Genomic DNA, 23296 nt, shown 5'->3' with positions numbered 1-23296 from the left:
ATATCTTGTCAGATTGTAGGAATTTAAACTGTTTTTCGGTTTACAGGATCATTTGAAAATTTATTACTTTGAACTTTAAAAAGTAATATGTAACAAAGCTCTCATTCGAGCTTAAAAGAAAGTAAGCAATGCCTATGCAGAAAGTGTTCCTGAGTCACATTGAGAGCAACTCACTTAGAAAGGAGAGGGAGAGCTCATTAACTGCCTTCCTCATTAGGGGGAAACAGCACCATAGCACTCGATCAAGCTCCGAATCCTATTATCATCTATCTGAAAACTAAAACGGTGGGTATGAACTATAAGGAAAGGAAAAATTGGCAGGTAGGGATAATATATCTAATCATTGCTGCATGTCCTAAATTGTTTATTTTGTCAAGGTATAATGTATTGCACAGAAAAAATTATCCATAAAAGTGTGTTGAACCAATTATTTAAGCTTTCCTTTGTACATACTAATCCTAAAAGCTCTAATTAAACTCCGAAAGATACACAACCCCAGAAGCTCTTACAAACAATACGACACAAACGAGGCAAAATAGGGATCAATATAAAGTTCAAAGCATATAACACTCACCATTTGGGGGAAAAAAAAAAATCTAAATCAAAGTCAACTCCTGATATTAATGACTGAGAAAAAAATTAACTAAGCTCAATGATTGAAATGTCCTCAAATGAAGTTTATATTTCTGAAATAGAATAACAATCAAACACACAAACACATACTCACACTTCATGCTAACCACAAAATAGGTGTACTATAGTCTTCTGTTTCTAAAGGAAAAAACAATTCTCTGTGCCTAAAATAACTATTAACAAAATCAAAAGAGAAATGATCATGTGAGAAAAAATCTACTTGCAACACAGATCACAGCAAAGGCTTAATTTTTTTAGTATATAAAGACTCCTAACATTAAGAAGAAAAATACCAAAATACCAAGAGGAAAACGGGCAGATCACAGAAAAGGAAAAAACAAGGCCACAAGCTCTTAAATACATGAAAAGCCCCAGGATTAGGAAGCACTCACGATGTTCTTTTCTTTCCATTGCCCTAAGTCTCTCCTTTTGCATGACAGTTTCTTTAAATTCTTCTTCCAGTTTTCCTGTGTTGCTATATTATTCTCCTCCCCAATTTGGGACTTTAGTAGACTCTGTTTTTATCAAGCAAATACACAGTATCAAACCCGCCAATGCACTCTGTGTCCAATAGTTTCAGGCTCCACCTTGGATTCCGAACATCTTTCTCACAAACACGTGGCATTTCTCAGATGGGGCTCTGTGCTAACCTTGCAGGCCCTAATGTGCTGCAGTACTACGGGGTAGATCTGCGCTGTTGGAGAGTAACTCTTTTTCACCTTCCTGATAGAATGTGCTGCTCTGGAGCTTGTTGTATCCTAACATACTCCTCCTCTTAGACAGGAAGTGGAAGGAGAGAATTACAGAATCAGAAAGTTGAGGAAGGGAACTCCTGAGATAAGTCAATCTTCCGTTTTGCTCTCCTCCTTTTCTCAAGAGAAGCTGCCCAGAGAGCACCAGATTCCTGTCTGCTCCTTGGGAGAAGGACTCTGGAGGGAGCCCCGACCGGCTGTATGGCTGGGGAATAATGAGCTTCATCCCGGGCTTCAGCTTAGGAACACAGACGCCCTGCAGTTATGCTCATATATCCCCCAATAGCAACATTTCCAATGGTATTTGCTGGGGCCCTTGGTCTTGTTTATTAAATGGTTCGGGGAAAATTCAACTGTGCTTTCTCAAAAACACAAATACATGCAAGTTCTTCTCAAAAGCAGGCAGATATTGTTCTAGAATCAAAAGCATATTCCTCATTATCATCTACAACACTGTTATGATTGTTCTCTGGTCCTAAATTCTCACCCTTGCTTGTTTCTCATATAAATTACAATGAAAAGTTCTGCAAGAATTGTTTTATCTGTGCAATTTTAATGCTATCGTATAGCCAATAAAACATATTTCTTCCTGATGTAAAAATTTTCATGTCCTTTGGTCTTCAATTTTTTAAGGCGCTTTTTTTTTTCAATTGTCAAAACAGACTGTTAATGTTAAGCACAATAAATCAAACTTAAATTAATTCAGACAGTTTAACACGTGAATATATTCATATGCAAAGCACACAGTCAAATCAAATAGAGAAGTTAATATAAGAAATTTTAGAGAAAGGAAATCACAGCAAGTGCAACTTCACTTAATTGAGACTGATTTTAAATCACTTCTTTCAAAGGTAGATTTAATCTTCCAAGGATAGCTGTTCTTATATAGGAAAGTCAGAGCCCTTTGAATATTTTTTCTTTTTCTTTTATTTTCTTCCTTTTCATCTTGTTATTTTAATCCACTAGGTGGATGGATTTCTATCTGGTAAGATTTCGTTATCTTCTGCTTTGTTCAGGAATCATTACAATTTGTAGTATTTTCTTAACCTCCTTTGAAAAGACTTCAGTCTCTGTTGGTTTAATAAATATGCTAACATATGTTACAGGAGTAAAACTCTAAGTAAGGAGATTAGAGCATGTTCTAGTGTGGAGAAGGTATTTTACTTTTTTTTAGTATATATTAGAAATTTCTAAAGGAACAGGTGCCTAGAATTTTTCAATAATCCTTGAAGAGTTAATAGCAGACGTGTGATTACATTTAACAATTTTCATTGAGTGGCTACTGTGTGACGAATGCTAAGTATATCATTGAGGGTGTGTCAGACAATGCGTGTGTCCTCATGATGCTGACACCCAGAAACTAAACAATTACAACTCAGGACTGGAACTGTTCTGACGGTTAGTAGTATGGGGCAGCTTGAAGGGGATTTGAACTATGTATTTGAAGAACCAGTAAATGAACTTTGAGAAACTGATGTCTAAGGCAATTCTTTAAGGTAAATATGATTTATCCAGGTAATGTGTGTGAGTATTGGGCCCAAAGAAATATGAAATAATTGTATAGTTAATATCCATTTTATTAACCATCACTGCTCATTTCCTGTGATTTTCCTATTGATGGGGTTCAGGGCAGGCTGCCCCAAGATGCACTTCTCAGGTATAGGGATTATTTCGAGCTGAAGACAATAAAGGCTCAGAAGACTCAGGAAGAACATTCGACCTTTCCCCCCAACTGCCTAAAAGAAATTTAAAACAAAGGCTTGTCCCCAGGACAGGCCATCACCGTAGATCATTTTGGGTTCAGGTAGACTGGAAGGATCCTTGCTAAGCCCACTCTTAGCAAAGTTCTGTTTACCAAACATTTGCTTTTCCATTTCCATGTGAGTTGACTTCCACCCCTTTGAAGCCCCAAATCACTACCCGCAATGTCTTCCTTGTCTATAGCTGAAGATATTTAAAGAGGCGGCCTCGGCCAGATGGCTGAGTTACTCGGTTTCTTTTGAGTTTCTCCCATGTATACATGCTATTAAACTTGGTTTAATTTTCTCCTGCTAATCTACCTTTTTAATTATTTGACCAGCCATAAGAATCTTAAGGAAAAGTCGGTGGGGGATTCTCCCACTTCCCCGACACTCTTCATATAGTCTACCCCTTTTGCTTTCTTTTTCTTTTTTGCCTATTCCACACTGATTTGCTGATTCACTTTATATCCACATATGTGAAAGCCGATTCCACATTGATCTGCCGATGCACTTTATATCCACATATGTGAAAGCCTATGTGTACACTGGTAAAAAGTGAGAATGTGGACTCCTGAACCACTACCTGCATCTGAATCTCAGCTCTGCCCTGTGCAATCACTGTGACCTTTGGCACGTCATTTAACATGTCAATGCTTCAGTTTCTTGATCCATACAATAGGGTAAATAACAGTATAAATCACCCAGGAGTGATGTGATGATAAAATGAATTAATATATGTAGAATGCATAAAACAAATTTGTACAAAGTAAGCTTTTTATAGGTATTGCTATTATATCATTATAAATTAGATATTAATTTCAGTGGAAATCTGTCACTAGCAGCTGTCTAAAAGCTATCAAGCACTCTTTGTATATTTCAATACCTCCCTGCATTGTGAATCTCACTTTCCCAAATTGAAACCCTATATTCCCAATTACTTTTCCCATTAGCTTGAAGATATGTGAATCAGGTTCTGCCAATTTAATGTGCCTGCATGTGAATTTGATTCACAAGTAAGTCATGTCAGAAAATCAGCCAGAACTAGGGCACCCAAATAGCTGGAGCACACAGGGGCGAGGCAGTGAATTTATGGGGCTGGCAATAATGGTGGCCCTTTGCTTTTCCAGGATGTGTCTAGAGGCATTCTGAACATCCAGGGTTTCACATACCATCATAAGCTACCCTAAAATACAGCCTCTAACAAAACTAGGCTGTCCTGAGCCCCTGGTAATAGAACTGTATATCTTTGTACCAAGATGCTTAGGAAGACACCAAAATCTGCATATGCCATGTGCCCAGGCTGACTTCAAGGGACTCATGCTGTAAGACCTAAAGTTCTTATGAGGTTATCTAAAGTGAAAAACCATGTTATCAGGGCTACGGGTGGTTCCATGTGTGCTAAATATGTCCGCGATAGGATCAAGTGAACTTGCCTTGCTGAGGAGTGGGAAAATCATTGTGAAAGTGTTGAAGGCACAGCACAAAGTCAGAAAACAAAAAAAAAAAAAAAAAAAAATGAAGGTTTTTTTAGTAACAAAACAATTTAAAAGCTAAAAGAATAAAATAAATAATTGTGATGGCCCATTCCTAATCGTGACTGAGGCAGCGGGTTCAGCAGCATTAGTTGCTAACCCTCTGGTTCTGTGGTGTAGTCTGAGAGCAACGACTGGGAGTTTATTAATACTTCTTAATAAATACTTTCCCCCTAACCTGTGAGAGTGGAGTCTATTGACTTAGAGTAAGGATAATAACCACTATACCAACTGACTTCAGAGGTAGTTTGAGGCATCTAGCACTCAAAAAAAATGGGAATTTGAAATTGGTCATCTCATCTGATGAGTTTGAAGTCAGTAAAGAATTGATTAGCATTCGAGGAGGGATGTTGGAATTCCACGGCACATAGTGACAAACATTGACTTATCACTGTGGGGGAATAAGGTGTGTATTAAAGTAAGCGTTCAGGGGTTCGCTGATTACTACTTACAGCAGTTTAATGGGTATCAAAAATACCAGAGTTCTTTGTGTGCAGGCTGCTCCTAGCAGTGCTGAAGAGTTTAAAAAGTAATTTAACAACTCAAAGTTTTAAATTATTACTTCAACCATTATCAGTTAACCAAAGATTCTTGTGATATGCTTGAAATGTTTTCCATCATTTAGCAACAGGGCTGTTTAGCAACATGGAACCTAATATCCTTATTCCTGAATTTCAATATCGGCCTCCTCCACAGCTGCTTCGGGCCTCTTTCTTCATACATTTACTCATTCAACAGATATTTATAGCCAACCATATGAAAGGTACTTGTACAGAGGCTGCATTATAGAAACTAAAGAAATAAATTCTCCATCTTCAAGGATCTTACATTCTATTGAGGGAAGAGAGAAATAAACAGGAATGAGATGATAGGTTAACGAGAAAAATGAAGCTGGGCTAAGGCAACTGGAGAATGATGGGGTCATGTTCTACAGAAAATGACCAGAGAATGTCCCTATGACAGTTTGGGTTCTCCAAAAGCAGACACCAAGATGTGTTAGATGAGCAAGAGATTTATTGATGAAGGATGAAGGGGCAGAGCCAGAGAAGGTAGAGCAAGATTTCAGACCACCTATGATAGAGAGGGCCAAGGAAGAAAGCTGAGGACTTGGAGCCTCAGACTGCAGTAGAGTTTTTAAAAATTTTCAATGAGGCAGACGGAGAGTTCTCGAGCCAAAGTTATTAAAGGCATTTCTTATTCTGCAGGCATGGGTCAGCATTCGTACTCCCATTATGGTCAGTCATTGCCTCAGAGCGGCCTATAGGAAGTGGCTCAATACGGTGGTGGGACCAGGTAGGTAGCGGGCATCACTCATTTATGCTTTCCAGTACACAAAATCTGAGCAGCACATTTTCTCATCCACCTCATCATGAGAATGACTCCTTTATCCATTTTCTTGTTCTTCGTAGCTCTTAACTCCACACTCTAGGCTCTTGGCTCCACCCTCAGAGAAGTTCTTCCTTTTCTACAAGAAAAGCTAAGTAGATTTCTTAGCCTGTTTCCCATCCATAGAAAATGAAAGGCCCAGAGGATTTTATGTAATTTTCTCAGTCTCTTTATTTCAAGCTGGGACCCTTTTACTGATACAACTCCCTTGTATCAGATAATAGGCCATTACATTTGATAAAAATTACATCCCCATTTGTTTTCCACACAGGCTTTTCTCTATTTTGGATACATCAGTCTCCTTAAATCTTTAGAGGTCTTAACAAACAGTTTTAAGGCCATATCCTTGATTTGATCTGATGCCATGACTCTCTTTAATCATTATGACCGTGATGCCAAGTTTTATTGGCAATGCTTTGGATTTCATCTTCCAGGTTTTTATTTATTTTAAGTTCTGTCCTTGGCTAAAGACAAACAGTTTCATTTTCCAGATCCTCACATCCTGGTCCATTTATATTCCCTCTGAATTCTTCTTGTAAACTGAACCATTCTTTCTTTAATTTGTCTCTTTCTTCCTGGAATTATTTATCAGAGACAGCTAAAAGAAAGCAATGGACACTTCAGCATTCTGTTTGGAGATCACCTTGCCAATGACACAAGCTCATTAGTCCATTTCTATCTCCAAGTTATTACAGTTGACAGCTTAGCCAGTTGTCTCACCACACACATGAATGATCTTTTTTTTTCCAGTATGCCATATCCATTTTCTTGCCATCTTTCCAGCCTCCACAAAGTTTACTTAACATTTTTCCAGCCTTTGCAAACAGCATCTTTAATAATTTTCTACTTGCCCTCCAATAATACAAATTTTCTGTTATGGGAACACTCTGCTTCTAAATACCAATTTCTGTGTGAGTTATCTAGTGCTGTGTAACAAACTACTCCAAACTTGATGGATTAAAACAATGACTATTTGCCTCAGCTGTGCAGTTCTTCTGGTTCACCTGGTATTACACTTGGACCTGCAATTAGCTGCCAGGCCAGCTGAGGGCAGGTTGGTGGGTAGATGGACAGGGAACTCAGCTGGGACTGCTTGTCTCTCTGCTGCGTGGAATCACTCATTCCCTATCAGGCTATCTAAGGGTTTTTTACAGAACGCAGGGAGAGTTCCAAGAGTCAAAAAGAGTAAACACCAATTTATAAGCATTTTTCAAGCCTCTACTTATGACACGCCTGCTAATGTCTGATTGGTCCAAGAAGGCTGCATAGCAGCCAGAAGCAAGGGCAGAAAATCTACCTCTTGATGGGAAGGGAAGAGTTTGGGACCAATTTTGCAGTCTATCGCTGGTTATATTACTTTCTATAAGTCAAAATATATAGTTATAAATAAAAAGCATTTAAGTAAATTTCAAAAGAGAGTAAGCGGTGTGAAAAGTTTTTCTAAAAGCAATTCATATGTATTAATGTTTTCCCTCAGTGAAGCAATAATTGTTTATTCTATAAAGGCTATTATTTTGTTTTAGTTTATGCACTTATTAATTTAATTTTCATTCATTCATTCATATACTATTTATAGAGCTAATTAGACGAGCACATTAATAAAGGATTAGCTCAGGGATTTGTATAACTCAAAAATTATTTGTTGCTATGGTTCTACTGGCCTAAGGAAATAGAATAGGACAGAATTGTTTCTGAATGTTGGCCCACTTTTCCTTTCAACCTCCACCCTGGTTGCCACTGAGTTCGAAGTCCTCCTTCTACGAGACTTCAAAAATAGAGGAAATTAAAATCTTTTTTCCCCAAAAAAGTGTTTGGTTGAAATGAAAGTAAATGTTTTTAGTAATATGGAGGCCATAGTTGATTATCTGTGGGTATGTCTTCAGAAAAGTTAAATTTACAAAGAAAAGAGAGTGTGGATTTTCTTTAACCAATGATAAGTGAAATGTGTGACCATGTTTTCAATGTTGAATGAAGACTGTTGAATATTGTAGACAAATTTTTGTTTCAGTTATTATCTAATTAATATTGCAAAATACCAGTTATATTTTGTTAGTACTATAGAAACACAAATTTGTGATCTTGCAGTGTAAATATTGTGTTTTATTTTCATTAAGCAATGTCACTAAAGTGAATGAACCCCAACTCCTCTCAGTCTTTTTGTCTTTGGCTAAAGATCCCCATTCCCTTCCTTTAATTCTTGCTTCCTAGTTCTCTGAAACTGCAATTCTAGCCGCATGTAAAAAATGGAATTAAGGCAGTTATTTAATAAAACAATCAGACCAAAAAATAGTGTTTTTCTCTTTCTGTCAGTCCCCACTATCCTCTGGGGATCTTTTCTTTTCCCTTTGGATAAAATCAAGTGAGCCTATTAGACTCCCCACCTTTTCCTAACTAGAGAAGAGGCGTGTGATCAAGGCAGGCCAATCATAACACTGCACTGAAGCAAATATATTTTTGTGTCTCAAAAACACCAATATCAAAATTTTAATTAGTAATAAGTACAACACAAAAAAATAAAACCATTTAGTCGTTAAAGCAAGCTGTCTAAAAATTGCACCGGAATATCCCTTAGGCGTAACGATTACCTGGTCCTCTCAACACACTTCATTTTCACTCTGATACTCTCAGAATTGTCACTGATAACAAGAGATCCATGGTCTAACAAAATTATAGTTGGTACTTACTGTTCTCCATCAACAATAAACGAGCTGGAAAGAATAAATCGAAAGAGGAATAAAACATTTTGCTTTAAACACACAAAAAAATCAATACCAATCTTATTTGGTCAAGAAGTAAAAGCACACATTATTTATCATTCAACATTCTTTTCAAATTTACCCTTGCCAAATACAGGGTTTTTGACATTGTCATAGAATTTGATGATTATGTTCAGTTAAAGGAAGGAAGAATAACACACTGGACAGGTTCATTCTCAAACTAATCATTTTTAAAACTGCCTATGTTTTAAAGAATATGGAACTTAATGAAAAACTCTTCTAGAATATCCATCACATGCATTGTCAGCGATAGTTCTTCCAGCTTCTATTTATTTATTCATTCATATAAATGCTGATTAAACAACTACTGTATGCTAGCGTGATTATAGGTGCCAGAGTCACAGCAGTGAAGTAACAGACAATTCTACATTCCTCCCAGGCTTGTATCACGATGCTCTTTGGTCCTGACCACTTAGGTGACAGGGACCCCCATCCTTGAGATCCTTTCTCCTTCTCCTTGATAATCATGTTAGTTTTCTCAGCTTCTTATGCTGGAATTTTGAAAATTCTTGGAACGATCGGTTTCACCACAAAGCCTTAGATTACAAGTTAAGTTTGTTCCTCAATGCTGCTGAAGCTTCTTTTACTTATTTTTAGCTGACTTCTTTTGCATTCCAGTAAATTGTTTTTGTAAACATTTTCAGGTTTCTCTAATTCCCATCCTTACAAAACCACACCTACGTCAACCGATGATATATCTGCTCAGAATAGACTGGAACTTGGGAAGGCAGGTGAATTCTGGAAATAGAAATTTGAGATCCTTAGGGAGGAGTGTGCAGGCTGCAAAGAGAAGCAAGAATAAATCCTATGGAACCCTGAGTGTCAGAGCACGAAAGGATAAATCAGCAAAAGGAATTCAAAAGAAGGATTAGAAGAAGACTGAGTGGATTCCAGGGTCTGGGAAGCCAAGGGAACACGGTTTCAAAAAGTAGGGAAAGTTTATAACGTCAAATGTTGTAGAAATTGATATCTGTTTGCTTAGATCATTCTTTGTTCTGTTGATGAAAAATAGCCAATAATCATTGTATGGATAAGAGAAATAAGGTGAGTTTTGCCTGAGCCAGAGCGAGGATTACAACCCAGGAAGGCCTTAGAAAGTGTTCCAGAGAAGCATGGTTTTCAGTACAGTCTTATATCTTTTTAGAACAAGGAACATCCAATAAACACCACCTAGGATAGATTTTCATCAAAGTTTCAAAGAGATCTTTAGTTGCAAATTAGTAGGTTAACATGACGCCCACTTCCAGAAAGGGACTAATCTGAGCTTTACTAATGGAGTGTTACCAACAGGGCGTAGGAGGGGAAGTCTGCTTTCTTACCTTAACAAAGGGCATTCTTTAATGGTTAAGCAGATGTACAATGTATGTTTGACAGGCCATAAGTCAGGCTTTTGAGTTCATGCCGAATCAGTTTTGAACCTGAATAGTTACCCTACATACCTCAATATGTGAAAATCTCTTGTCTGTTCTTAATTGATTAGCTTATTCCGTTTTTCAGTAAAACATTTCTAGGAAAGTGTAAACAACCTGGAGCTGGAAGGAAGAAACCAGTAGTTCCGGTTCTTACTCTTCTACTTACTTGATAAAGTTGCTGAAAATCTATGAATTTGTTTCCTGATCAAAATAATATATACGATACCCATTCTAGCAAAATCTCTTTGTGAAGATCAAACTGGTATATATGAATACGCTTTGTAAAAGGGCCTATGACTTTAGGGAGCTATTTATGTTGTAGAAAAACAAGAGGTTTTGTTGGACCACAGACTTGCTTTTGTTCTCTCTTTCCCTCTATGAGCTCATCTGCTAAATTTTAAATGATTTTTTCATTTATTTAATCAGACTCAAAGCAGTACTCACACATGAGAAGGGATCTGATATGATCTTTAAGACTCTCCTCATGAAATTATAATGAAGAAAAGGGTAATTTGGGACTCCAGAAGTCTGATTGAAATCCACACAAGGAAATCATCCTGAAATAATCTCCTGAGAGCAGAGAAGGCAAGACAGTGTAAACAAAGGAGTTAATTTTGCAAAGTTGGTGATAAGCACGTCAACCAAAAACTTGAGAAATATTTGCAGATAAACTGCAATAATCTGCCTTTGAATGGTCAACTGTTTACTGTATTCTTTTTTTTCTTTTTCTCAGTCTTCCTATTTCACATAGAAAATGAAATCGAATCACAATTTTGCCTAAATGGATAGGGAATAATGTTCAAACAATCATTATAACGCTAACTCTAAATAAAGTTGTATTGTTTATTTTCAATGATATAATCTAGAAAAACAATTGAAGGATTAATTGCCCTCATTGAACCACCCTTTAGGAAAGCAGCACTAATTAGTTTAAAGGGACATCATTGCTGAAATGCTTCGAGTCGTCTTTCTTCCACCATGAGCGTGTACCCTTAACATAAGACCCTAGACTCCTCTTTGGTGAAACAATTTTTCAGAGCACACATACAGTTAAATGTACATGTGTGTATGCACACCCATGTTATTTTTAACTCATGTATGTATGTATAGAATCTTGCTATTTTTCCAAACCTTTTTCTCATTCCTGCCTCAGGCTGTACAGTGGCTGTTTTCTCATTATACTTATTTCCCCCCAGATCTTTATTCTGCCCAATTCATCACTTTCCTCACATCTCTGATAAAATGTCACTTGCCCCAACTTTCCTTTCTTGACAACCTTATTTAAATGGAAGCCAGGACCTAAAGAACAAGTCTAACCTAGTTTTTCAAGAAAATTTTTCACATAAAGACAACTGAGTTTTCTCCTTTATGGAATAAATATCCTCTCGTTTTATGTACTCTCATCTTTCTTGTAATTATCCTCTAAATGTTTTCTGGTTTAGCATCATACCTTTTACTTGCCTGTCTAAAACTCAAAAGATCAAACATATTACCTCCTTCACTCTAGAGGTTATGCTCCTGTTAAACTACTTTGAAATTGTTCGAGCATGTTGGGCAGCCATCTTTTACTGTTGGCTCACACTAAGCTTACAGAAAATTTAAGTCCCTAAATCGCATGTGATGCTACTGAGCTAGTGTGTCCTCTTAGATTTGCTACTTATTTCTTGAACCCAAGTATCAAACTCTACGTTAATACATATTAAATGTCATATTTGGCTCATCATTTCCAAATTATTGATATAGTTAGGATGTTGGATTCCTTTAGCTGATGTACTTATTTGTTGGTCCTCTCTCAGAAATTTGTTCTAAAATTTCCCAAGTTAATAATAAAGATTTCATTAACTTGTTTGAATTCTTTTTGTCCTGGAGGCCTGGTTAAACATCTGTTGGGACAATCAGTCCCCAGAGCACAATGACACTTTGGAAGTCTAGAGAGCTACAGAAGCATGATTCATAATTCAACTAAACATATTAAGGGTACAGCCTCTGCCAAGGGCACTCTGAAATTGCTTTACGCATTCTAATCAAACTTTGTTTTCTGGCCAGTGGGTCTCAGTTTTGTTTGCCTGATGATAAATGCTAAAATCGTTCTGGACACTCTTCTCAATGATAGTCACTCCGTACTTTGTCAGTAGGGTCCTCATGCATTCTCATGGCTCCAAGTATAAATTATGTGGCAATAAAGTTCAAATATAAGACACCAGCCCTGACCAACTCATACTCATTGTTCAGGAATGTTCTTAAATGTTGATTCTCATAGTAGAGGACCATCTTTATATAAACAGAGTCCTCTGACTTTGGGAAACCACCTTCTTCAATGGTAATACATGTGTCTGGTGGAAACCAGCCTTCATCATGTTACTGCACAAAATTGAGATTCTCAGCCTGATGTGTGTAAACAAGCCAATGGATTTTGGCATCAGACTTCAGGGGAGAAATCAGCTTTAATTCTGTGAGATTGATCTGCAGGGAGACAGGGGGTGTGTGACCTCAGATTTGTCTCTCTAATTCAAGATTTAGGGCAAAATCGAAGAGGTTAGGGAGAAGAGGCCAGCATGCAGAAATGCTGGTGGGACAGGTTTTGATTGGTGGGATTCTAGCATTTACAGTAAGGTTTTAGACATTTATGACAGGGTTCTAAACATTTATGATGGCGTTCTAAACATTTTTGATGAGGTGGGGAGGGAGTTTTAACACTGGATCTTCCTGAATGAGAGACCCTCTTTCTTCTGATAAGAGTCTGACTTTCAAATTCCGGTCATGTTCCTGTCTTTGGCTTCCATGGGAAGGAGGATATTTGGTTCCAAGGTCGTTTCAGGTCACAATTTTTTCTTTTGCACATACCCTGGCTAAGTGACTTTGCAGATTTTCTGAAAGGCAATTCTTAATCAACCCTGTTCATAAGAGATGGGGTCAGTTGAACTGGTCCTGAAAGGCCTGCAGTTACAATCATACCTCACCTTCCCAACCATAGCAGTGACCTATGCCCTACCAATCAGAATATCCATCGTACCTTGTAACTTTGCTATATAGTTCCTAGCACACACGCTATGAGTAATCATCTGTTTAACATGTATATACATCAATAGATTGTAATGACCCCAATAAGAGAAATCATACCTATTGCTCACCATTGAAGCCCCAAGATTAACACAGTGTCAGCCCTAAAGTAGGTCTATTTTCTCTTTTATAGTATCTTAGTCTGTTCAGCATGCTATAATAATACCATAGACTTAGTGACTTATATACAACAGAAATGTATTTCTCACAGTTCTAGAGGCTAGGAAGTCCAAAATCAAGGGCCTGCTTCCTGGCTCATAAATGGTAATCTTCTCACTGTAACCTCACATGGTGGAAGGGGGTGAGGGAGCTCTCTGGGGCCTCTTTTATAAGGACACTAATTCTGCTCTCATGACCTAATCACTTCCCAAAGACCCCATCTCCAAATACCATCACATTGGGAATTAGATTTCAACATGTGAATTTTGGGGGGACGTAAACATTCAGTCTATGTCATATAGGAAGAACATAATGTCTGGCCCTAATGTTTTTAAACTCCAACAAAGTTGGTAAGCCTATGGGCTAATTCTATCACTACCATTATGACATCTAGGCAAGAGGGACCCCAGATTTAGAGCCATCAGGTTTAAAGGCCTCAGAAATCATGGGCATACAAATATATGCACACTCACACACACACACGCAAACAGTTGTGTCACTTGGGATTCACCAGGTAGTACTCACATAAACTCTGCACATCTGCTGGTGTGACTTATGCTGTTCAGGTCCTATCCTACAGGATGCTTCTCCATATCTCTTGCTGTAAGTCCTCATAACAAAACACAAGCACAGCTGATGTCGTGAAGGCTTGCAGACAGTGTTGCTGGCATTGCTGAAGACAAATACTGTTTTGCATTGCAGAGAGGACTTGTATGATGGAAGTGCTTAGATAAGAGGAAAGACAAATTAATTAACTTGTCAAACCCTTCCTCTTAGATAGCAAGAATGTAATAGATTCTTGCATAATGAAGTAGTGTCAAGCATCTGCTTCCTTGTTTTTCTTGGTGCCCCAATTCGTGACACCATGGTACTCACAGGTTAGCACAGTAGTCACAATAATGGCATGCGGTCTTTGAGGAAAATTTCCCAATATTAAACATTCTGTTCTTTTCTTAAACTTGTGTCTGTGTATTATAATTTAGATATAATGTGCATGAAGCAGGCATTAGAGTTCTTCAGAGAAACAAAACCAAAAGAACATATATATAGCGAGAGAGCGCCATGAGATCAAGGATGAGGTCCAGTCCCAAGATCTGCAGGGTGAGCGGCAAGCTGGAGGCCCAGGAGGGCCGATGTGTCACAATCCAAAGGTGGGAAAAAACCAGTGACTCAGATAGAAGGCAAACAGGCAGAAGGAAGGAACGCTCACTTACCTGGGGGACGGTCAGCCTTTTTGTTTTATTCAGGTCTTAAACTTACTGGATGAGGCCCACCCACAAGGAAGAGGGCAACCTGCTCTACACAGTCTACCAGTTTAAATGATAATTTCATAGGAAAACAGCCTCACAGAAACAGCCAGAATAAGGTTGAACCAAAATCTGAGCACCTCATGGCTCAGTCAAGTTGACACATAAAATTGACCATCACGAAGTGTAGTATCATTTTTTACTTTGGCTACATGATGTTCAATGAATTGTAAAGAGTTTCATTTTTATGAAAATATTTAATAAGATTAAATTAAAATGCCAAAAATTAAATAAAACATTTGTTTTGTTATTTAATTTTTATTTAATTTCATTTAATTCTTAAATTACAATTTATATTATTTATTTTAACTTCAATATATGATTTTGAATATTTTAGTAAAAATATTCTGAAAATATAAATACAACAATTTAATTTCAAAGTTATTGACACGTGCATTTAGTTGATTCTAATTCTTAATGAAATTTTAATCAAAATTTTAAATCACTGAATATATCTGTTTTTTAATTCTTTAAATAATTGAGAATGAGGACAATTAAGATTTTGGGAAAATAGAAACTATGAAAATAAATACCAGAAAAGAAAAAAATTCTAAACACAGAAAAATTTTTAAATATTGTTTCGTTATTTTTTTTTAAAAAAAGCTGTAAATAATAAAAGTGAACAGACATCTATAATGTATGACCCACAGGAAATTCACGAAGAGAACAATACCAGGTGTTTATTAGAGGAATATTTAATTTATGGCAAAAATCACGAGAATGTAAGCAAACCTCCATATGTGCTCAAGCCTCCAGCCCCGTAAGTGTGAGATCCATGGCTCCTGGGAGGATGAGAGTTTTCACAAGAGCTGTCTGCAGATCTAATTAAGTTGTCAGACATGCCACTGAAGAGATTTTCACATCAAAATCAGAAAGCCTGAGAGGAAAGGCGGGAAGATAAGGTGAGTAGAGGAACTTGGGGCCGTAGAAAGGAGGCTTCTGGTTGCAAGTGTTGCAATTAGAATCTAAAATCAGCCAGAGGAAACAGCACAAGGAGACTCTGACCCCAACGCTAAAGTTTATAAAGTTTTGCTTAACTCACTAAACATCAGGGAAAATACCCAAAATTGTTGCCATGCGCAATTGCCTGAATTTGAGAGCAGAGTTCAGAATATTCTTGCTTGAAATGCTGGGGAAAGGCACATGCTTTCAATGGGGCATTGAAGAACAGGATTGGGAATAAGAAAATATTGATAGTTTGTTACAAAGAAGTGAATGGTCAGATTTGTACTTTAGGAACTTAATTCTTGCAACACAGTTCAAGACAGATTAGCACAGGGAGTTTCTGGATAACGCTGAAGATTAAAACTATTATTAAAACACAAAGTCCTTCGTGAGCGCTGTGGCAACCAGGAGAAAGCATTTTACAGATCTCCAAATAAGGGGAAAGTAATTGACTTAGGCCACCATTGTGGCATTTACGCCAACCTATGCTTCTCGGAGACTGCCTTTGGGAACACTGCACATCTCAGTAGGAATACTAAGGCAGGCTCATTCCTGGGAGACATGAGGATCCTCTGAGGGTTGTCTTAGACTTGAGAATCCCCCACAGCTTGCTCAGCTTGCCTCAGACTGCACGGCATTCTTGGTTGCTCCCACCCCATCTTCCTTCTTTCACTCACAGGCAATCTTGTGTCATGGCCTGATGGCTCATAGCCTTTCCAGAATTCTCACTGCTTTCTCTCACATAGGCATCTCCCCTAATAAAATTCTAATATGTTTAATCCCACCTTAGCATCTGTTTCTCAGAGGACCTAGATTAACACAAGCGCAGACACAGGTGTATGGATAGGAGTATATGAAAGCAATTTTGGAAGTAAAATTAACGAGAAACACTAGATTTTACGAAGCAGAAGAAGGAAGAGTCAAATACTACTAGACAGTGAAATGGTGATCACGTTAACTGAGGTTTCAATTCAAAGTGGGTAAAAAGGACTTGAAGGAAAAATTATGAGCTCAATTTTGGAACATGTCCAGTATGAGACATTATGGGCCCTCTGGGGAGTGATGGCTGGCAGACTGTTACAAGTATTAGTCATAAACTCATAAGATAGACAAAGACAAGAGATAGATGTTTGACAGTCAAACAGATTAAGGAGTCTATGGAAAAATAAATTGTCAAGAGTTTACACTACTTTCAAGCTAACAAGTGAGCCTGCCACAGTTTTATGAACACTGGTAGAAGATATGAGACTCCTGGATCAGAGATGGACAGTTTATTACTCATGGCAAATGCAGTGGCCAGGGTATCACCATTGTGCGGATGCTCAAGCCCCAGTTATTACAGGGCCACATAAAGAGGGCTAGAAGACACCTGCACACAAAGAGGGCTGCATTATAGACGAGGGACCCTGCGCTTAGGAACTCCAGTCTTTGCTAATGAGTGGTTAACGTGCTTGTTCCTTCCTACAGGGGGAGACACTATGCCTGTCTTCCAAGGCTGTTTTCTATTCAAATTTCTTTGAAAAGACAGTCTGGAAAAAAGAACATTCTATGACTTGCTCACAAAGTGTGCAGAAACACAGGAGACCCAAGGAAAATTGTCTTCCAGCACAAACCAAACTGTCTTGAAAAACTGGAACGCTACTTTAAAAAATTAGGTGCCATTTTCCACTTCAGATGAGAAAAAGTATTCATGTGTGTGTGCGCGTGTGCCCGCACACATGTAGGCTTGCATCTGAGTGTATGCCTATGTGTATACTATGTTATGTTTTCTGGGCCCACTCAGGTCTAGGAAGGTGTGTTCATTTCCCATGGCTGCCCTGACAAATTACCACAAATTAGGGGCTTAAAACAGCAGACGATAAGGACTCAAGAATATGCAACGAGGAAAAGACAATCTCTTCAACGAACGGTGTTGAGAAAACTGGACAAAACTGACACTGGATCACTATCTAACACCATACACAAAATCAACTCAAAATGGATTAAAGACTTGAACGTAAGGCCTGAAACTGTAAAACTCCTAGCAGAAAACATAGGTGGTAAGCTCCCTGACATTGGTCTTGGCAATGATTTTTCAGATCTGACACCCAAAGCAAAGGCAATAAAAGGAGAATTAAACAAGGGTGACTACATCAAACTAAAAAGCTTCTGCACAACAAAGGAAACCATCAACAAAATGAAAAAACAACCTATGGAATGTGAGACACTATTTGGAAATTATATATCTAATATCCAAAATATATAAAGAACTCATACAACTCCATAGAAAAAAATCAAACAATCTGATTAAAAAGTAGGCAGAGGATCTAAATAGACATTTTTCTAAAGAACACATATAGATGGACAACAGGTACATGAAAACGTGCTCAACTCACTAATCATCACAAGGAGACATCACTTCACACCTGTTAGAATGGGTATTATCCAAAAATACATAAAAAGTGCTGGTGAGAATGTGAAGAAAAGAGAATCCTTGTGCACTATTGGTAGGAATGTAAATTGGTGCAGCCACTATGGAAAAGAGTATGGAGGTTCCTCAAAAAATTAACAATAGAATTACCATATGATCCAGTAATTCCGCTTCTGGGTATTTATCTGAAGAAAACAAAAATACTAACTTGAAAACATATCTGCACCCCTATGTTCACTGCAGCATTGTTTACAATAGCCAAGAAAAGGAAACAACCCAAGCGTCCATGAATGGATGAATGGATAAAGGAGATGTGGTATATCTATACAATGGAATATTCTTCAGCCAAAATAAAAACAATGACATTTTGCCATTTGTGACAACATAGATAGACCCCTGAGGGTGTTATGCAAAGTGAAATAAGTCAGACAGAGAAAGACAAATACTATACAATCTCATTTATGTGTGGAATTTTTAAAAATCCGGAAACTCAAGCTCATAGATACTGAGAACAGATTGCTCACTGCCAGAGGCAGGGGCTGGGGGTGGCTGGGGGCTGAAATGGATGAAGGAGCTCACAAGGTACAAATCTCCAGTTATAAAATAAATAAGTCATTAGGACATAATGTACAGCATGGTGACTATAGTTAATAATACCGTATTGGATATCTGAAAGTTTCTAAGAGAGTAAATCTTAAAAGTTCTCATCATAAGAAAAAAATTTCATAACTATGTATGGTGACTGACGTTAACTAGACTTACTGTGCTGGCCCTTTTGCAATATATACAAATATTGAATCATTACATCATACACCAGAAACTAATATAAAGTTATATGTCAATTATACCTCAACTGAAAAACAAGAGAAATTCATTCTCTTTTAGTTCTGGAAGCCAGAAGTCTGAAATCAGGGTGTCAGCAGGGTCACATTCCCTCTGAAGGCTGTAGGGGAGAATTCCTCCTTGCCTTTCCCAGTTTCTGGGAGCTCCAGGCTTTCCTTGGCTCTTGGCTTGTATAACTTCAATCTCTACGTCCATCTTCACATTGCTTTCTCCTCTGTGTGTCCTTTCCCCTTCTCTTCTCTTTATGATACTTGTCATTGGATTTAGAGCCCACTCTAATCTGGGATGATCTCATCTCATCTCAAGACCCTACCTTACTTAGCTCTGCAAAGACATTTTTCCAAATAACTTCACAGTCACAGGTTCAGGGGGCGCATATCCATATGGTTGCATGGGGAGGAGAAGCACTGTTCAAACGACTACAGAAGGGTACGGCCAAAAGGGTCTCTTAATAACGCTGCGAATTTGTTTTCCAAAAATCATGACCAAAAGTTAACACTCAGCCTCCTTCCTGCTTGCAGCAGTCATAAATATCTTTTTATGAATTTTCTATTCATCTCCTATACTCATGTATCTTCTAGTTTTTCTAGTATCTTCATGCAGGTTATTAAAAGTTTGCTTATCTTATTTGTTTTAAACATCCAATTTTAAATTTTCGATATGTTCTTTATGGATATCCAGAAGTAATCACATCTATCAGTATCTTCCTGCATTACCCTTTCCGTTGCTTTAAAATATTTTTTAATTTAAGGTGTCTTTATTTGCTTTTATACATAGAAGATCCTCCACCAGTCAGAGATCTGATGGACATTAGCTTTTTAATTTTCTCTAGCTTCTTACTTTTTTTAAAAAAAGTGATCAGTGCTTTAATCCATCTAGAATTAAATTTGGTGTCTGGTATGCAGTAATGATCTAAGCTTATTTTTTTCACCTATCTCTGTTAAAATTTTTGTTTCAGCTGTTGAGCTAACCTGTTAAACTTCTTTTAATATGCCAAGTGTCACTGTAAGATTCACTTAATTTTTATTCACACATTCATTTCAAAATGATTGGGTGTCAAATATTTTCCAGGCAAAAGTCTAAATACTGTGGAAACTGCAATAAAGGAAACAGACAAAAATTTCTGCCCGCATGGAATTTACCTTAGAATGAGTGGAGAAAGAAAATAATAACAGCAACAAGTTCAATGTGTATAGCTTGCTACAAGGTGGCAAGTTTGTTACGGAGGAAAACCAAGATAAAAATGGGAAAAGAAAAGTTGGAGGGTGAAATTTTAAATAGAATTTTCAGAGAAGGAGATTTGAGGGAAAAGAGTAAAGGAGACAAGGAAATGAGGACGGAAAGGAAGAACTCCTCAGGCAAAGGGAACAGCAGGTGTCACGGCCTTGAGATAGAGGGTACCTGACCTACAAGAAGAACGAGGCCAGAGGGGCTGAAATAGAGTAGGAAGGACAATAGGACCCAGCTCTCAGAGGTCTTGGGTTCAGATTGTTTAAGATCTTGTAGGTTATTGTTTGGGGCTGTGGCTTTTCCTCTTAGAAAAATATGAGGACAGTGAAGGGATTTTAAGCAGAGGAATGGCATGATCTGACTTGCACTTTAAATGAATTAAATAAGCTGAAGCCAGAGAAGGGTGGTAAGCAGACGATTGCGTTAATCCAGGAGACAGATGTGGTAAAAATAGGATTACAGCAATGGAAATGTGGTAGTCAGTTTAATTCTGAGTATATTTTGAAGATGAGGACAATAGGATTTGCTAAGGGACTGGATGTGCATTGGGAGAAAAAGACACTATTGTGCAACTTCCAGCATTTAGACTTGAGCTTTTGGAAAAATGGAGTTGCACTAACAGAGATGGGAATACAGAATTAGGTTGAAGTTTTGAAGAGGAAATATCAGTGGTTTAGGAAGGAACATATTAAAATTTACATGCTTATTACTCATGAGAATAGGGACTTTGGGTATAGCTGGACATAAGCACCAGGACTTCTGGGGAAATTAATACATAATATGTTTACATAATAGAGATATAAATTACAGACATAGTAAACAGGAAAAGATGATATTGCAGAATTACGGGGCCATTGTTGGAGTTTGGATGCTGAAGAAGTGACAAAAGATGGGACACAGTTCTTGAGTAGGGTCATGAATCTTTACCTAGGAACAAGGATATTCCCCATAGTAGCTGAGAAAAGGCAGAATTGCGGGTACAGATGCTAGTAGGTAGGTGAATATTTTTGGAGCCCCTCTGAGTTTTTCTATTTTCTTAGTGAAAGAGGAAGCTAGGTCATCAGCTGTGAGTGAAGACGTCAGGTATTAGGGATTTGAGGGGAGAAGAGAATGTAGAAATCGCTGTCTAGGAAAGTAAAAGAGTGAATAGACTGGAAAAATACTGTGTGATTCCCAGGCAGTACTAAAGACCAGCTTATTCACAAAACCATGACTTTAACCTGAGCCTAATCAGTATGGTAATGTGGTTTTCTCCAGGCCTGTTCAGCTCTGTGGGAGCAGATAGAGAGAAGTGGATCTTCCAGGGCTATGGCTGGGCCAGGTTAATATTGTGACGCAAGAGGAGAGAAAGGGGGTATTTGTAAGGCAATGATTCTAACAACTGGTCATGGGTTTTAGGCTGGGTAAAGAGAAGAACAAGCGAGGTGAATCTAATATGAAGCCAATGAAGCTTCAACTTCAGGGCTCCTCACTTGTTCTGCCTTCTTCCAAGGCCCTAGGTGGGGATGTAGCCATCTGTTAATACCGTGATTGTAATTCAAAATAATAATAATAAGATATTTTAACCATAATCACTTAAGTTCTCCTCTTTTAAAAATTTTTTATTTTACTCCTTCCAATCTTTTGTCTCACTGCCATTCATGGCATATGGTGTTGAGTCAACAGAAAGGGAAAATGAATTGGGGATGCATTATTTATATTAGAATTGGTGTGATGTAGGTATGCGGTTTGCAGCCACATTTATATATAGTGTAGTTTTTGCTAGCTGTCCTATTATAGAAAAGTCCGCTAGGAATACTCCTACCACACACCATGGGACCTGACAGAAGAGTGCTAGGCCAGTGTCCACGCTGAGGTAAAAAAGTAAGCTATAGCATTTGCAACTGGATAAATGTGGAGAGGGGAGGAGAAATGTGCAGAGCCAAACTATAAGGAGTCATTTAAATTTGTCAGCTCATATATGAAAGAAATGTGATAGAGTTTCAACACATTTGACAACTTAAATAAATCACTTGGTATTACTAACTACAACCTGTGACATTGAAATTTATTTTTATGAGCTATCAATAATAAAAACAAAACAAATTTTGATTATCTACACTGGAGGCAATCTGAAATATCTTTCTATTGTCTCTAAAGAAAATTATATTACAAAACCATTTTCATAAAAAGAAGCAATTATAGAATTTACAACTAAAAGTATTGAATAAAAACCATTTAATGGTGAGTCAAACAGTTAATATCTTGCATGTTATTTTTCTGGATTTTTTGTTATTTGTGGCATTTTTCAGCTCTTTAAGATTTGCAATTAATTGAGATTATTTTCCCATTTTTATTTAAAATAATTATGTAGCTATATTTAGAATATTTATCCAAGATTCATTTTCATCCCTAAATTTATTCTTTATTCTTTATCCTAAGAAAGGCCTCTAAATTGTCTAAATGTCATTCTGGAGCTCCTCTAGGAAAGAGTTTAAGAGAGGAGTGTTGGATAACCAAGTGGATAGGGTTTAATGAGCCTCCCTGTGTGCAAACGAAGTAAGGCTGGAGTTGGAACACCAGGGAGAGAGTAATCATTGGTCAAAGTTTAACATCATTGCTAATAATTTTAGTCACTTATTTTCATGTCAGTAAGAACCAAAATATGCTTTTATTTTATTTCTGTGTGCAGCATCTTTTTCACCAGATAAGACATAGCCATTAGAATCAAGGCACAAAGATTTCTTTTGGGAGAACTTTTTTTGCAGGAAGCTAAAGGGCAGAAAAGAAAAATCCAGTTTCTGTGCATTCCCCCCAGACATAATGAAGGCCGTCAGTTGTCTTAACTATTTCACATAGAAATGAGTCCCAAGGTTTTGTGATAGTTTAAAATTAAAGGATAAAATGATAAAAATCTAGTAGGAACACAGAAAGATGCCTGACTTTAAATAGGATTTGCGAATCGAAAGAAATACATTTTCTTTTTCTTATTTTTTCCTAAAGAGCTATTACAGAAATCTTCATATAGGAAAGGAGTTATAAAACAGGTAAACACACTAGACTGAGTTTAATAGGAGCACAGAAGAATCAGTAAGAAATTAAGCACTAATTATCCTTAAGCATGTTCAT

The 23296-nt window shown here is 37.5% G+C and overlaps 1 long non-coding RNA gene across 3 annotated transcripts in view; it reads right to left on the bottom strand.

The window, feature by feature from the left end:
* Positions 1-23296, bottom strand: part of LOC139081829 (uncharacterized) — a 164228-nt gene that overhangs the window by 117880 nt on the left and 23052 nt on the right. For 2 of the 3 annotated variants that reach the window (XR_011537242.1, XR_011537240.1), the window contains exon 3: positions 13979-14178. The exons of the other annotated variant lie outside the window; for it this stretch is intronic. This is a non-coding gene — a long non-coding RNA (uncharacterized lncRNA). The remainder of the gene's footprint in view (positions 1-13978; positions 14179-23296) is intronic. 3 annotated transcript variants of the gene reach the window in all.

This window comes from Equus przewalskii, chromosome 2 (assembly GCF_037783145.1).
Source record: "Equus przewalskii isolate Varuska chromosome 2, EquPr2, whole genome shotgun sequence".
In the NCBI taxonomy this organism is placed as follows: domain Eukaryota; kingdom Metazoa; phylum Chordata; class Mammalia; order Perissodactyla; family Equidae; genus Equus; species Equus przewalskii.
Note: the sequence above shows the minus strand (reverse complement) of the source record. Positions and strands in the feature narration are given on the sequence as shown.